General features: G+C 38.8%; 1 protein-coding gene across 3 annotated transcripts in view; it reads right to left on the bottom strand.

Annotated features, from left to right (window-relative positions):
- LOC147830940 (uncharacterized) overlaps nucleotides 1-13,843 on the bottom strand; it is a 211,534-nt gene that overhangs the window by 1,127 nt on the left and 196,564 nt on the right. The gene's annotated exons all lie outside the window — the stretch shown is intronic.

Below are 13,843 nucleotides of genomic sequence, written 5' to 3'. Positions count from 1 at the left end.
AATATGACTGGAAAGGCAAAGCGATTTACGAATAATTTCCATATTAAAATATGAATCATCATTTAAAAGCATATGTTTAAAGAAACTCACAAACATTCATTACTATTATTATTTTATTTTTAATATTAATAATTACTTTTATTTTGATCATTTTTATTATTTGTTTTCGTTTTTCTTATACTTATGTAAAGCACTTTGAATTGCCACTGTGTGTGAAATGTGCTATATAAATAAACTTGCCTTGCCTATGAAGTTCCATAATACTAAAATAGATCTTTTGATTTATGTTGAAGTATTTTTATTCTTTATTGTTAATTGTAAACTTTTTTGTAAACTAAAACATTGTTTAATAAATGTGTTTAATAAATGAATTTGATGTTTTATATTTAATAAAAATAAATTGACCCATTTTGGATATAGCAAAAAGCCTTTAAATAGTTCTTGAAGGAACACGTTTGACTCTGTTAATGTACAAAATGTCACTGTAGTGGTACCTTCATGGATCAGATTTGATGAAGGTACATTAATATATCTGCAGGTTTTTAAAACCAAAGGTACATTTTGGTTTCCAATGCTACAAATCAAGACCTTAATGGTACAAACTGCAATGGTACAATTTTGTTTCTTTGTCTTACGGTACAATTCTGTCCCATAAAAAGATACTGCCCCAGTGACAAGGGCTTGTACCTTTTTTGGTACAAGAATGTACCATATTTCAGCATGTTTCAGTAATTCTGGGTTTAGTGTTTACAACAACAACAAAAAAAGCGTTCGAGATGTAAACATCTACATAAGATGAACGAATATTTAAAACAAATTAAAATAAAAGGTTCCTTCTTGGGCATCAATAGTTCCATGATAAACCTTTTCGTTGCACATTTACTATGTGTAAATCTTTTAAAATGTTAAAAACTTTTTTAAAAATGGCTGTTTTAATAACACATTCTCTGAAAGGGATTTTTTGAGGAATCAGTAGCCTATATTCTTTCTAAGCAATATCTTGGGGAAAAAAAAACATTTCCCACCTAAAGGATGTAAAGGAGTAGCCTGAAACACATAACAGCAACAAGAAAATGAGTAAAATATTGACTTGCTTGTATGTAAATGAGTTAAAACATTCTCACAAATAACCTCTCCTCTCCTCAAACATTTGGAAACCTGTGTGTGTGATCAGGAGAGGCTCGAGAAAACAGTGTGTTCAGGGGGATTTGCTTCGCTTGACATCCGGTGTGAGAGTGAATCCCTTTCTCTCTTTCGGTGTTGTGAAAATGTTTCAAAAGCAAACTTTCTTTTGCCGGAGTCTGGGCGCGAGATGTTTGATGTTTTCCTCTTGTGGAGCGCGGAGAGATGAAGTGAGTTCTTAATTTATGAGGACATAACAAGGAAGCGATTAAGCAAACATATTTCCCTGCTTCGGCTGGCATGAAAGAGCCACTCAGGGCGAGAATGCCAGCGCTTTGGATTTCGAAAAGATAATTGCCTAAATGTTTACAAGTTAGCGAGAGTTTAAAATGGCCGCGCTAACAACGCACCGTTCAGGATGACCGCATGAAGCGCGAGGGAAACGGCTTGCAATTTCCACAAGTGGGGCAGTGGGAAGTATTTAGGCTGGTTGAAGTGCGTGTCTTAATGAGAAAAGACAAAAAAGACTTTATGTGTGCATGATTTATGCAGTCTGTTTCTAGGAGCGCGCGCATAATTATTTATGATTGCTGAGCCCGGGAAAGAAAGAAAAAAGGCGCGCGCGCGGAGAAGGAGAAGCTTAAAAATTCAAAAGCAGAAACAGTTAAATGAATATTTAAGCGAGGATGAAATATTTAGTGGAAACAAATGAGAAAAACATTTAAAACAGCATGATAAATAATAGTGGGAGTTGTCGGGTGGGAAGCAGCGGCTGCCACGAGGCCTTAAACACGCTTAAACATGTCTGATCTCGGCCTCGGCAATTTGTTTTCCATATGCCGGTCGTTACGGGGCCACGGTCGGTACGCACGGGCTGGCACGACCAGGGGAATATTAGCTTTTTGTGGAGAGTGCTTGGATTGATGCCACGGGCGAGTCACAATTCAATGTGTCGACTGGTTAGGTACAAGTGGAGGGAAGGACACTGGCCAAAGGAGACATTTAATGCCACGAAAAGAGGACAGATATGAAGAGTTTCTACATCTTGTGAATATTAAACTGGATCAGACTACGCAGTTTTGCATTAAATATCGCAATGTTAATTGCTCACCATACAATCAAAACATTGTTTATATATATATATATATATATATATATATATATATATATATATATATATATATATATATATATATATATATATATATATATATATATATATGTCTTTTTGGAGTCAACACAGATCCTGCTAACTTTTTATTGGTCATAAATCGCAGTTATCTCAACAAATAATGATATTTTTCTGAAGGTTAAACATATTTTGTTGTCTGTAAATGAAAACATGCAGCACTTTTTTCATTTTGAGCAATAAATAAGCGACTCTAACATTTTTCTTTTAAATTGGGAAGAAATTTTATCAGTCATTACAGAATAACACTAAATATGTCTTTGACTAACACATAACTATAAATTGTAAATCCAGAGGAACTGTTTATGCCATATAGCCTGATATAGGCTATCATCATCACACATTATAAATTATTGACCAAAGGAGACATTTTATGCCAGGTGAAAAGGACAAATATGAAGAGTTTCAATGCTTAGACACATCTTGTGAACTTTAAACTGAATCAGACTACGCAGTTTTGCAATAAATATTACGATACTGTTTGCTCACCATACAAAAAGTAATCAAAACATTGTTGATATTCATATTATACTCTATACTGGACTGAATTTATCTTTTAAAATTCTTTTTAGAGTCAACACAGATCTTACAAATATCTAATTAGTCATAAATCACAGTTATTCTGACAAATTATATTTTTCAAAAGCTAAATCGTATTTTATTGTCTAAAACTGAATACACAGCACACTTTTTTCACTTTGAGCAATAAATAAATGACGCTCTAACATTTTTCTCTTAAATGTTGGAGGAAATGTTTCAGTCGTTTACAGAATAACACTAAAATTGTCTTTGACAAACACATAATTTTTAATTCAGAGAAACGTTTTATACACTGGAAAAAACATGGGGTTGTTATTTCGACCCAAATCTTGGGTTGAGTCATTTGGGTAATTTTGGGGGGTTATTTTCAGAGTCTTGGGTAGTTTCAAGCTCTTTGGGTCAAATCAACTCGCAGCAGGGGCTGACTGGGATACCACATATTATATACTAATTTGTTTAAATGCAATGAAAATAGTGTAGAATAAACGCAGATTCCCTGCATTTACAGATGATTAAAATGAGATTTATGCTCATAGTTAGACCTTTCTGAATTAAAAAAAAATTCTTACTAGCACCTTTGTACACCTGTAATCAAAGCTGCTCATCCCCCACCGTACTTCAGTGATGCCGAGTCAAAACAGCACAATTGCTGGGTCATCTATAACAGGCATTTTTGGATCAAATTAACCCATTATTTAAGTATAAATAACCAATTATTGGGTAGAAAAAAACAACCCATTTATGGGGTTAAAAATAATAATAACCCAATTACTTGGGTTAATTTAACCCCATATTTACCCAGCAGTAGGGTTAAAAACAACCCAATTTGGGTAGTTTTTAACCCTGTGTTTTTTAGAGTGTAGCCTACAACATATCACACATTATAAATTATTATTATTATATATAAATATCATATTTATCGGATCTAGCAACAGTAATTAAAATTTAATTTAATAAACAATTTAAAAATGATTATTTTTTACAATTTGACCTTAATTGAGTGTACTAATGTAGATTAAATAAGGTCAAAGTATTATTGCGCACCTTAAATAAACTGCTTATTATTTGTTTTCTACCCAAGGACTGACTGTGTCTCATTTATCATAAAATCAATTGAATTTTTTTTCTATTCACGAACAGTTTAGCCTGATTAGACAGATAAAGCACATCGTCATCATCATCATCAGTAGCGGTGGTCTTGTTTTGGGGTTTTTGATTTTCTGGCAGCCGTCGTTGGCCTCTTGTTTCATTTCCATTTTTCCAGATCTGAAAATAATTAAATCGGCAAACAAATAATTAATTGAGTCAATGAGAACAATTAGTTCAAAGACGCCTTTGAGAATTGCCCGTGCATAGTGAATTGGTTAATTATCATACTACAAAATAATTGAGTGGAGGAGCTCTCTGCGTGTCTACGCGGTACTATTGATTTTTTTCTTTGCAGATCAGTTTAGTCGTTGTTTTTGAAGCTTTACAATCCCTGTCCACTTTAATTAATACACCAAAAAGAGCAGCGTGAACATTTGTCAAAGCATCTTCATTTGCGTTCCACGGAGGAAAGAACTTTATGCACGATTGGAGCAACATGAGGGTGATTAAATAATGTCTGATGGTTAATTTTTGCATGGTCGGTGCCTTTAAGTGTGTTTTTTTTTCATTGCCGTTCAGCTCAGGGTCAAAATAAATTGGCTTGAGGCAGAAATGTCACCAAAATGAACAAAAACAAGGGGTCATGACATATATTCAAACATATGTCTGTGAAGTTTTACATCAAAATACCACAGATCATGTATTATAGCGCGCTGTAAATGCCCACGTTTGACTGAAAGTACAAACTGTGTTCATGTCTCTTTAAATGCAAATGAGCTGCTGAGTGCCCATCTGCTGTAAATTAGCACATGTTTGACTGTCTATCTGTCTCACTCTCTGCCAGTCTGTCTGTCTGTTCATCTGATTGTCTGATCTTGTTTTTCTGTCTGTCTATGTTCATCTGTCTGTCTGATCACCAGTCAGTCTTTCTGTGCTTTTTTCTCTGTCTGTCTGTCTGACTCTGTTCACTTGTCTGTCTGATTGCCTGTTTGTTTTTCTGTCTGTCTGTCTGTCTTTCTGACTGTCTCTGTTTGGCTGTCTGTGTGTCCATCCATCTTTCTGTTTTTTTTGTCTGTCTGTCTGTCGGGTCACCTGTTTTTTCTGTCTGTCTTTGTTTGTCTGTCTCTGTTCATTTGTCTGTCTGATCACCTGTCTTTCCGTCTGTCTAATCACCTGTCTGTCTTTCTGTTCACCTGTCTATCTCTCTCTCTCCTGTCTTTCTGCCTGTTCACCTGTCTGTCTGATTATCTGTCTGTCTCCCTTTCTGTTTTTCTGTCAACTGTCTATTTTTCTGTCTGTCTGTCTGTCTGACTGTTCGTCTTAGTTTTTTTGTCTGTCTGTTCACCTGTCCATCTGTCTTTCTTTCTGTCTGTCTGATCATCTGTTTTTTTGTCTGTCTGATCACCTGTCAGTCTTTCAGTGTGTTTTTTGTCTTTCTGTCTGTCTTTCTCTGTTCACCCGTCTGTCTGTTTTTCTGTCTCTCTTTTTGTCTGTCTGTCTGTTCATCTTTGTTCTTTGTCTGTCTGACTATTCACCTGTCTATCTATCTCTGTCTGCCAGTCTTTCTGTCTGTCTGTTTGTTTGTTCATCTGATTGTCTCTCTGATCATCTGTTTATCCGTCTGTCTCTGTTCATCTGTCTGTCTGATCGCCTGTCTGTCTTTCTGACTGTCTCTCTGTCTGTTTTTCCGTCTTTCTGTTTTTGTCTGTCTGTCTGTTCACCTGTCTATCTGTCTATGTCTGCCAGTCTTTCTGTTTGTTCGTCTGTCTGTCTATCTGATCATTTGTTTTTCTGTTTGTCTGTGTTTTTCTGACTGTTCACCTGTCTATCTGTCTGCCAGTCTTTCTGTCTGTCTGTTCATCTGATTGTCTGTCTGATAATCTGTTTTTCTGTCTGTCTGTCTGTCTGATCACCTGTCTGTCTTTCTGTCTGTCCATCTGTCTCTGTTTTTCTGTCTGTCTTTCTTGTCTGTCTATCTGTCTGTCTCTGTTCATCTGTCTGTCTCTGTTCATCTGTCTGTCTGAAGGCCTGTCTGTTTTTCTGACTGTTTGTCTGTCTTTCTGTTTTTGTCTGTCTCTCTGTTTACCTATCTGTCTGTCTCTGTCTGCAAGTCTTTTTGTCTGTTCGTCTGTCTGATCATGTGTTTTTATGTCTGTCTTTTGTTTTGTTTTTTGTCTGTCTGTCTGTCTCAGTTTGTTTGTCTGATCACCTGTTAGTCTTTCTGTCTTTTATTTGTTTGTCTATCTCTCCGCCTGTCTGTCTGCCTCTGTTCATCTGTCTGTCTGATCACCTGTCTGTCTTTCTGACAGTTCACCTGTCTATCTGTCTGCCAGTCTTTCTGTCTGTCTGTCTGTTCATCTGATTGTCTGTCTGATCATCTGTTTTTCTGTCTGTCTGTCTGTTTACCTGTCTGTCTCTGTTTATCTGTTTGTCAGTCTGTCTGTTTACTTGTCTGTCTCTGTTTGTCTTTCTGTCTGTCCATCTGTCTCCGTTCACCTGTCTGTCTGTTTTTCTGTCTATGTCTTTCTGTTTGTCTGTCTATCTGTCTGTCTATGTTCGTTTGTCTGTCTCTGTTCATCTGTCTGTCTATGTTCGTCTGTCTGTTTTTCTGTCTGTCTGTTTGTCTGTCTGTCTCTGTCTGCAAGTCTTTTTGTCTGTTCGTCTGTCTGATCATTTGTTTTTCTGTCTGTCTTTTGTTTTTTGTCTGTCTGTCTGTCTGTCTGATCACCTGTTAGTCTTTCTGTCTTTTTTTTGCTTGTCTATCTCTCCGCCTGTCTGTCTGTCTGCCTGCCTCTGTTCCTCTGTCTGTCTGATCACCCATCAGTTTTTCTGTCTGTTTTTTGTCTGTCTGTCTTTCTCTGTTCATCTGTCTGTCTGTTTGCCTGTCTGACTCTGTTCATCTGTCAGTCTTTGTGTTGTTTGCCTGTCTCTCTCAGTCTTTCTGTCTGTCCATCTCTTTACCTGTTTGTCTGTCTGATTGTCTGTCTTTCTGTTTTTCTTCATCTGTCTGTCTGTTTGCCTGTCTCTCTCTCTCTCTCTCTGTCAGTCTGTCCTTCTTTCCGTCTGTCCATCTATCCTTCTTATCATCTGTCTGTCTGACAGTAAATGAATCACTTTTGTTTTTATCATCTTCTCTGCGTTCTGTGACTGCCGCATCTCAGATTACTCCTTCAATCATAACACTAAATCTCTCTGTAATCTACATCCCAGGCTGGATATAAACCCCGAGTCAGATTTTACAACTAAGGTGAAGTGTGGCGCGGTGCGTTACACTGTAGTACCTCCAGACAAGCTCATAAAGCAGAATAATAGTAGCGTTCGCGTCTGAATCTGCAGATAGATGACCTGGCTTCACTTTCACAAAACTAATGACCAGAGCGGAAAAACGCCGTCCAAAAAACTCCATTTCACACATTCAGCGTTTTATAAATGCACTCTTTAATTCTTCATTTTACGGCCCTGTAATTAAAATCTCCGGCCCTGTGACCTGAGGGATCGTCTGGAGTGATAATGAATGAGAAAAATGGCATCTCCACGCGTCTTCAAGGTTAAACTGATCGCGAGCGGTCAGCGTGGAGAACAATGGACTTCATTATTATAGATGCGACTGATAAAACAACTGGCATTTGGGTTTAAAAAGTGTCGTAAAATAGTTACATTTATTGAAAAGACTGCATTAGTGGCATACTGGCACTGTCGCCTCACAGAAAGAAGGTCCCTGGTTCGAGGCCAGTTAGCATTTCTGTCCCCTGCAGTCCAAAGATATGCGCTATGGGTGAATTAAATAGATAGTTAAATAGTTGGTGGTTCATTTCACTGTGGCAGCCTCTGAAATAGAAACTAAGCTGAAGGAAAATCAATGAATGCCAGTACAATTGACTGTCTTTGTCTCTGTCCAGGCTTAAGCTTAAGTTCGAGGGCAGCTCTGGACTAGGAGTTTGGGCCGCAGAGAAGTGGTCATCCTCAACTATCTCTCAAAGTTTCTTTCCTTCACTTTCATCAATTAGTGAAGCTTTGTTCCTCGCTACTGTCGCTACTGGCTTGCTTGGTTTTGGGATTTTTGGAGCTGGGCATCGATGGATTCGCTCTTCAGGGTTTGGACTTTCATCAGTGAAAATGAACCCACACTGAACTGAACTAAACTGATCTTCAACTGAAATCTGGACTGACACGGTTTAAGTTTCAGACACAATCTACATTGTAAAAGCGCTGTAAAAATAATGATGAATTTAGTTCAAGGGGTTCTCAGTGTTTTTATATAAGGTCCAAGTATGAATTTTTTAAGGTCAAAGGGTTCGGAGTTTTTAATAAACATCCATAACAGGCCCGTAGCCAGGAGGGATTCAAATTCACCCCTAAAGTCCAGAATTTGGCATTTTTGACAGTATGCCATCATAAATTGTGAAAATAACCAAAAGGAGAAGGCTTTAAAAAAAGAATAACCAATAAAAGAAGACTTTTATTATTTAAATGGACAAATTCTGACTGAGGAAATGAGCTGGCCGGGGTGCATTTCCGAAAACCATCGTTAGCCAACTAAGGCTGTACTCACACTATGTACAGTTGCCTCGAACCGGGCCAAAGCACGCTTGTCCCCCCTCCTGTCTCCCCCGATGGCCCGCGCTCACACCACAAACGGGCCTCGGCATGCTTACGTCATCGATGCTGCGCTGTTTAGTGAGAAGCGCTCTCTCACTCAGCAGCACAGTGGAGATTTCTCTAGTTATATCGTTTCAGTCGTTTGCTATGCAGTGACATGCAGACAAATATTTAGCCACACAGTCCTTAGAGATGCGGTGACATGCAGTCAGATATTTCGCCCGAACAAATCCGCCACTTTTGGCGCTCAAAAACAATCATAAAGCTCTCGTGCTGCAGGAATGAGGAGGTCTGCTGAAGGCGCGCAGCTGTCGTGCAGTGAGGGGTTCAAACTACGGCAGTTTGCGTTCACTGAACAGTAAGAATGATTAATAAATCAATATGAAACAGTGCCTTAAAAGTCACGTATCGCTTTCAGTTTCGGGCTTTGGCGCGTTTTGCACTCACACACAAACGTACCGCGCCAAAGCCCAAGTGAACCGCGCTCAGGCACACCTCTTCCAACCGGGCCAGGGCCGGCCAAGTGAACCGTGCTTGAGCCCGATTCAGCGCACTCACACTTCTCAAACGATCCGGGAAACGGGCCTGGGCACGGTACGGATGGCATAGTGTGAGTAGGCCCTAAGGCCACAAGTTGTGTCGTTACAAACATAGTTTGTTGATTTGGCGTTTCCCAAATCCATCGTTCCAACAAACATTCGCAAACTTCTATGCTTGCGACTACACATCTGGAGCTGTAGTTAGAAGCATAGTTCCTGGCTGTGGTCTATTCCCAGTTATCCCCCCTATGCCCTATTTGTTAAGAACATTCTAACATTTAAACCTGGCAATATTTAAAAATAAAAAAGCATTAAAGTCATCTCTCTTAGGTGTAATTTGCTTTCAAAGTATTTTTGCAGTTCAGTTTTAGCGATCTTTATGTTTACAATTGTGCTCCCTTCGCAGTGCACTTTGAAAACATTGATGTCATTTTGAACACAGCCTTAGCTCATGACGAAAGCCACAGGTGACCTATTATTATTTAAAGGCGGAATTTTTGTTACGTCTCCAAAGCTTGTGAAAACAAAAAACACAGCATTTTTTTAAAAGTATTTTACGTTTTGTCAGTTTAGTGGCTAATTCGTCGAGTTCAGTCGTATGAAAACGTACAATTTTAAAAAGCAGGCGTGGCACTCAACCCCACCCCTAAACCCAACCGTCATTGGGTGTTAAGCAAATCGTACTAAATTGTACGAATCAGATCATACGGATTCATACGAATTAGCCACTACATCAAAAAGTTACGAATTGCCGTGAGATTGCGTCGACTGAGTCATATGTAGGCCCAGACAAAATCTGCGAACATTTTTTGCTATTTCTGTGCAGAGTTTTGTAAAAAAAAAAAAAAATATCCGGGGATTTATGTGGAATAACTTTCGAGAGTATCGTAACTAAAAAACGTAATACGTTAAATTTAAAAATGAGACCTTTTTAACTTTTATGTTTACAATGCAAATCCAATTACAGCCACCTATTTGGTAAAACAAAGCAAGTCTCACAAATAATGTATCTAGTAAATGACAGAGAACATGACTTTACAAACTTCATTGTAAATAAATCTTATGAACATTTCCATATTAGTCAATATTATTAGTGAAATTATTTTAAATACTGAATAAATATGAATGTACAATTTGAGTAAATAAATAGACTCAATGATGGGATAAAAATCTGCGGATTTCTGCGTGTGCAGATTCAGTGTGGGCATGAGTGAAACAAATGATGTTCTCATGATTTAATTGATTTACCATGTACATTTTTTTTAAACAAAAGCAGACTTTTCGCTCTTTTGAGCACACAGCAGTTATTGTCAATGGAATATTACCTTCATAATATTGATTCATCATAAATCATAGTTATTTTAAGCACTTGATGTAGCAAAAGCAAAGCGAAATGAAATATAAATATGAATAGAAATACATCGAAAATGAACAAAAGCCCCCATGAAGAAGCAGAAAACAAGAAATAAAGCAGCAGCGTTTGTTCCCATCCATCTCAGCGGTTTGTCTGTCTGTCAGAAACAAGACTCGGACGCGCGAGCTGTCAGCGCCTCGCGTTTGATGTTTCCTCGCTTTGACTTCAAAAATTCTCCGGATATGAACATGAGCTCTGTTTGAGCGGTGTGGAAAACGCCTATTGACTGATCTGCAGCAGGGGACACAATCTGATAGTGTTGCAGCTAAACTTATAATTGCATTCGCTAGCATAAATGTTTAACCGATTACCGGCAAATAAACAACACCTCGCTCTATCCTGCATTTCCTGCCCCATAAAGAATTTAGCATCTCCTTCGCAGGCTGCCAGACGACTACAAAAAAAAAAAACGCTTCCCCCCTTTTCTTTAAAAGAGGAAAAAGATGAAATATGTTCTCTGTGGTTACTGAGACCTCTCCGTATTTCAAGTGATACTGACCTAAAAAGGTTGATCAAAGCCTGTTGGAACTCCGAGAGCCTCCAGCAAGCAATAAATTGGACCATTCGATGTTTTTGCACCGACAAATTATTCTCCTGAGTCCTAACATTCTTGGTAGCAACTCAATTAGCTGGAGACAGATGTAGCAAGTGCTCAACATTTAATCTTTAATAGATTTCTCAATATTTTAACGTTCCCGGCCCTAGTTAGAATGGAAACTGCTCCATTTCGTCAAAATAATAACTATTTGCTTATAATTCCCACATAAACGGTGAGTTTGCGCGCCGTACGTGACAGCATCCCATCTGCCCGAGATGTTTCTGGATCTGTTTAAATCCCCCGCAGGCTGTTCTGTCGTGTTGAAGTGGCTCACAGCATCTCTGCTTTTCATGTGGCTGTTAAAAGACAATATTTCTCCTTTTTTTTTTTTTTTTTTTTGTGGAGGATAGACTTTCTCCAGACAGCATTCCTCTCGCTTTAGGCGTGGATGATTATTGGGGGGGGGGGGGGGTAAAATTTGACTGAGAGATGGATGGAACAAACCGTACGACCTCTGAGAAGTCACAGTTATGCGTCTACATTTACTTAAAATTCACATTATTTCAGGGAGTTTGCTATTTTGACTGACAAAAACATTTGTTTGATTGTTGTTAAATAGGAATAAAATAATGCAAATAATAAATGCTGACCCATTACATTGACTTTAAAATGTAAAATGTCAAATTCCAAAAAAAAAACACATTTGTTTGATTGTTGTCGTACACTACCTGACAAATCTTGTCACAAATCAAAGTTTTAGGAACCTCAAATAATACCTTGACTTCTATTAGTGATGGGAAGTTTGGATCATTTTACTGACTCGGATCTTTGAGTCTTGTTCATCGAGATGAACGAATCTTTTTTCGAGTAATTTCGTTCATTTGGTTCAATTTGCCAAAATATTATTAAAATGTTACGAATTGCTTCCAAACACATTTACTGTAACGATAAGAGTCTTGTTTATCTGTTGATGATATTACAACGCGTTATTCCTTGTATTGTTTCCCCGTGTTTTACCTAGCCTTGTATTCTTGTTCTCCCTGCCTGCCTCCTGACCTCTCGCCTGTTTACTGATTACGATTCTGGACTGCCTACACATACCCGTTTGCACCTGTTTTGACCATTGCTTGCGTGACGAAAAATAAACCTGCATTTGGATCTTACCCTAGTTGTTTGTTTCATCCCCTGTTGTTACATCTACAACGAGCCCAAAAGGTTGATCACACGACAAACAAGTCATAAATAGAATACTGTAAGAAGGAGACAATAATAATTCAATGTTTACCTCCTCTTTTGTCTATAAAGGTATTGTTGTCTCTTTGCTCAGCTCACCTCTTCATGTCTTCAAATCTCAGGGGTTCATTCACGTTACACAGTCACATATACTCCTAACCATTGTACACAGTCTGAGCTGATGGGAGCCATAATAATTAGTTCACCTTCAAGCCTTCTGGTTCTTGAGTCGTTCGTTCATCACGTGACAGAATGTCTCAAACCCGAGGACTCGAGAGATGAACGGATCAATTCTTTTTCCGGCTCTAAACGCATATGATTGGCCCGTGATGAACGAATGACTCAGACCCGATAGAGGACTCGAGAGATGAACGAATCAATTCTTTTTCCAGTTTTAAACGCATATGATTGGCTTCTGCCTTTCCGCAATGAACGACTCAGAAGACTTGAAATGAACGATACCACCTGCACAAATGAGCGCACATGCGAATGAATGAATCACTCCCTGAGAGGACTCATAGTTCCCGAGTCATATTGAAGATTCGTTTAAAATGAACGAATCGTTTAAGGACGACCCATCACTAACTTCTAGTTGATCATTTGGTGTCAGATATGTCTTTTATGAAAGGCAAAGGCCTCTAGATTACGCTTATTTGACCAAAATAAAATATGATCGTGTCTTGATTTTGAATGATTTCATTATGACAGTAAGGTCTGACTTTGCCTAGACAAAAGTCACTGAACAGAAATAATGTCTAGTGTAGAATATAAAGTCCTGCTGCAGTGGAGACAGAATGAATATTGTGTCTGACTCCATCATGAGCTTGGAGGACTGCATCCTGTGGACGTTTCTGGAGACAGCGAAGTATGTAGTTGGAGGTACGTATGGCTGCATTTCACTTTTTTAAGCAAACAATATGAGGCAGTATGACGGCGTTTCTTTTCGCGCTTACCAGCTGACTGTTGAGGGCTTTCCCGCCGCAACCAGTTTGTCCAGTTAGCTCGTCGTGTACGTCGGCGGACTTGAGACGCAAATAGGAGTTGACTGCGGCGACGAGGTTTGAGTCCGGGGAAGATCGGTTCCAGAAATCAGGTAAGACGAAAACAGAATCCAAAAAACAACATGAACGAGTTCATAACAGGGTGAGAATGTGGTGAAATCTGAAAACGTGGTAAAAATCAGACGAGGGCTTTTCTTTTTCTGGACGGCTTTTGTAAGTTGTCGGTTGGGTTTAGGGAAGTAAGCTGGCGAGCAGGACAATCGATAAAATTGGTTGGGTTTAGTAAAGGAGGAGGGTGGGTCGATCGATTGGTCGGCCGCCCAGTCAGTCAGACAGATGGTCAGTCGACAGCGCCCTCTGGTGGGTTTACCCAAGAACAGCGGCCGCGAACGACACTCGAAAGAGAAATCTGAGATATGAAAAAGAGCACACAGCGGCCTCTGGTTGATTCAAGAAAACAAAACATGAAAAAATATGTACCTCCCGGGATGTATTTCCTGGTCTCCAGAAACGTCCATGGGACTACGTTTTCAGAATGAACCTGGGTTGCTCAAATCATTTGGAATGGCAAAGCGTTCC

Source organism: Danio rerio, chromosome 25 (genome assembly GCF_052040795.2).
Source record: "Danio rerio strain M-AB ecotype USA chromosome 25, GRCz13ab, whole genome shotgun sequence".
NCBI lineage: Eukaryota > Metazoa > Chordata > Actinopteri > Cypriniformes > Danionidae > Danio > Danio rerio.
This window is presented reverse-complemented; position numbering and strand designations above follow the sequence as displayed.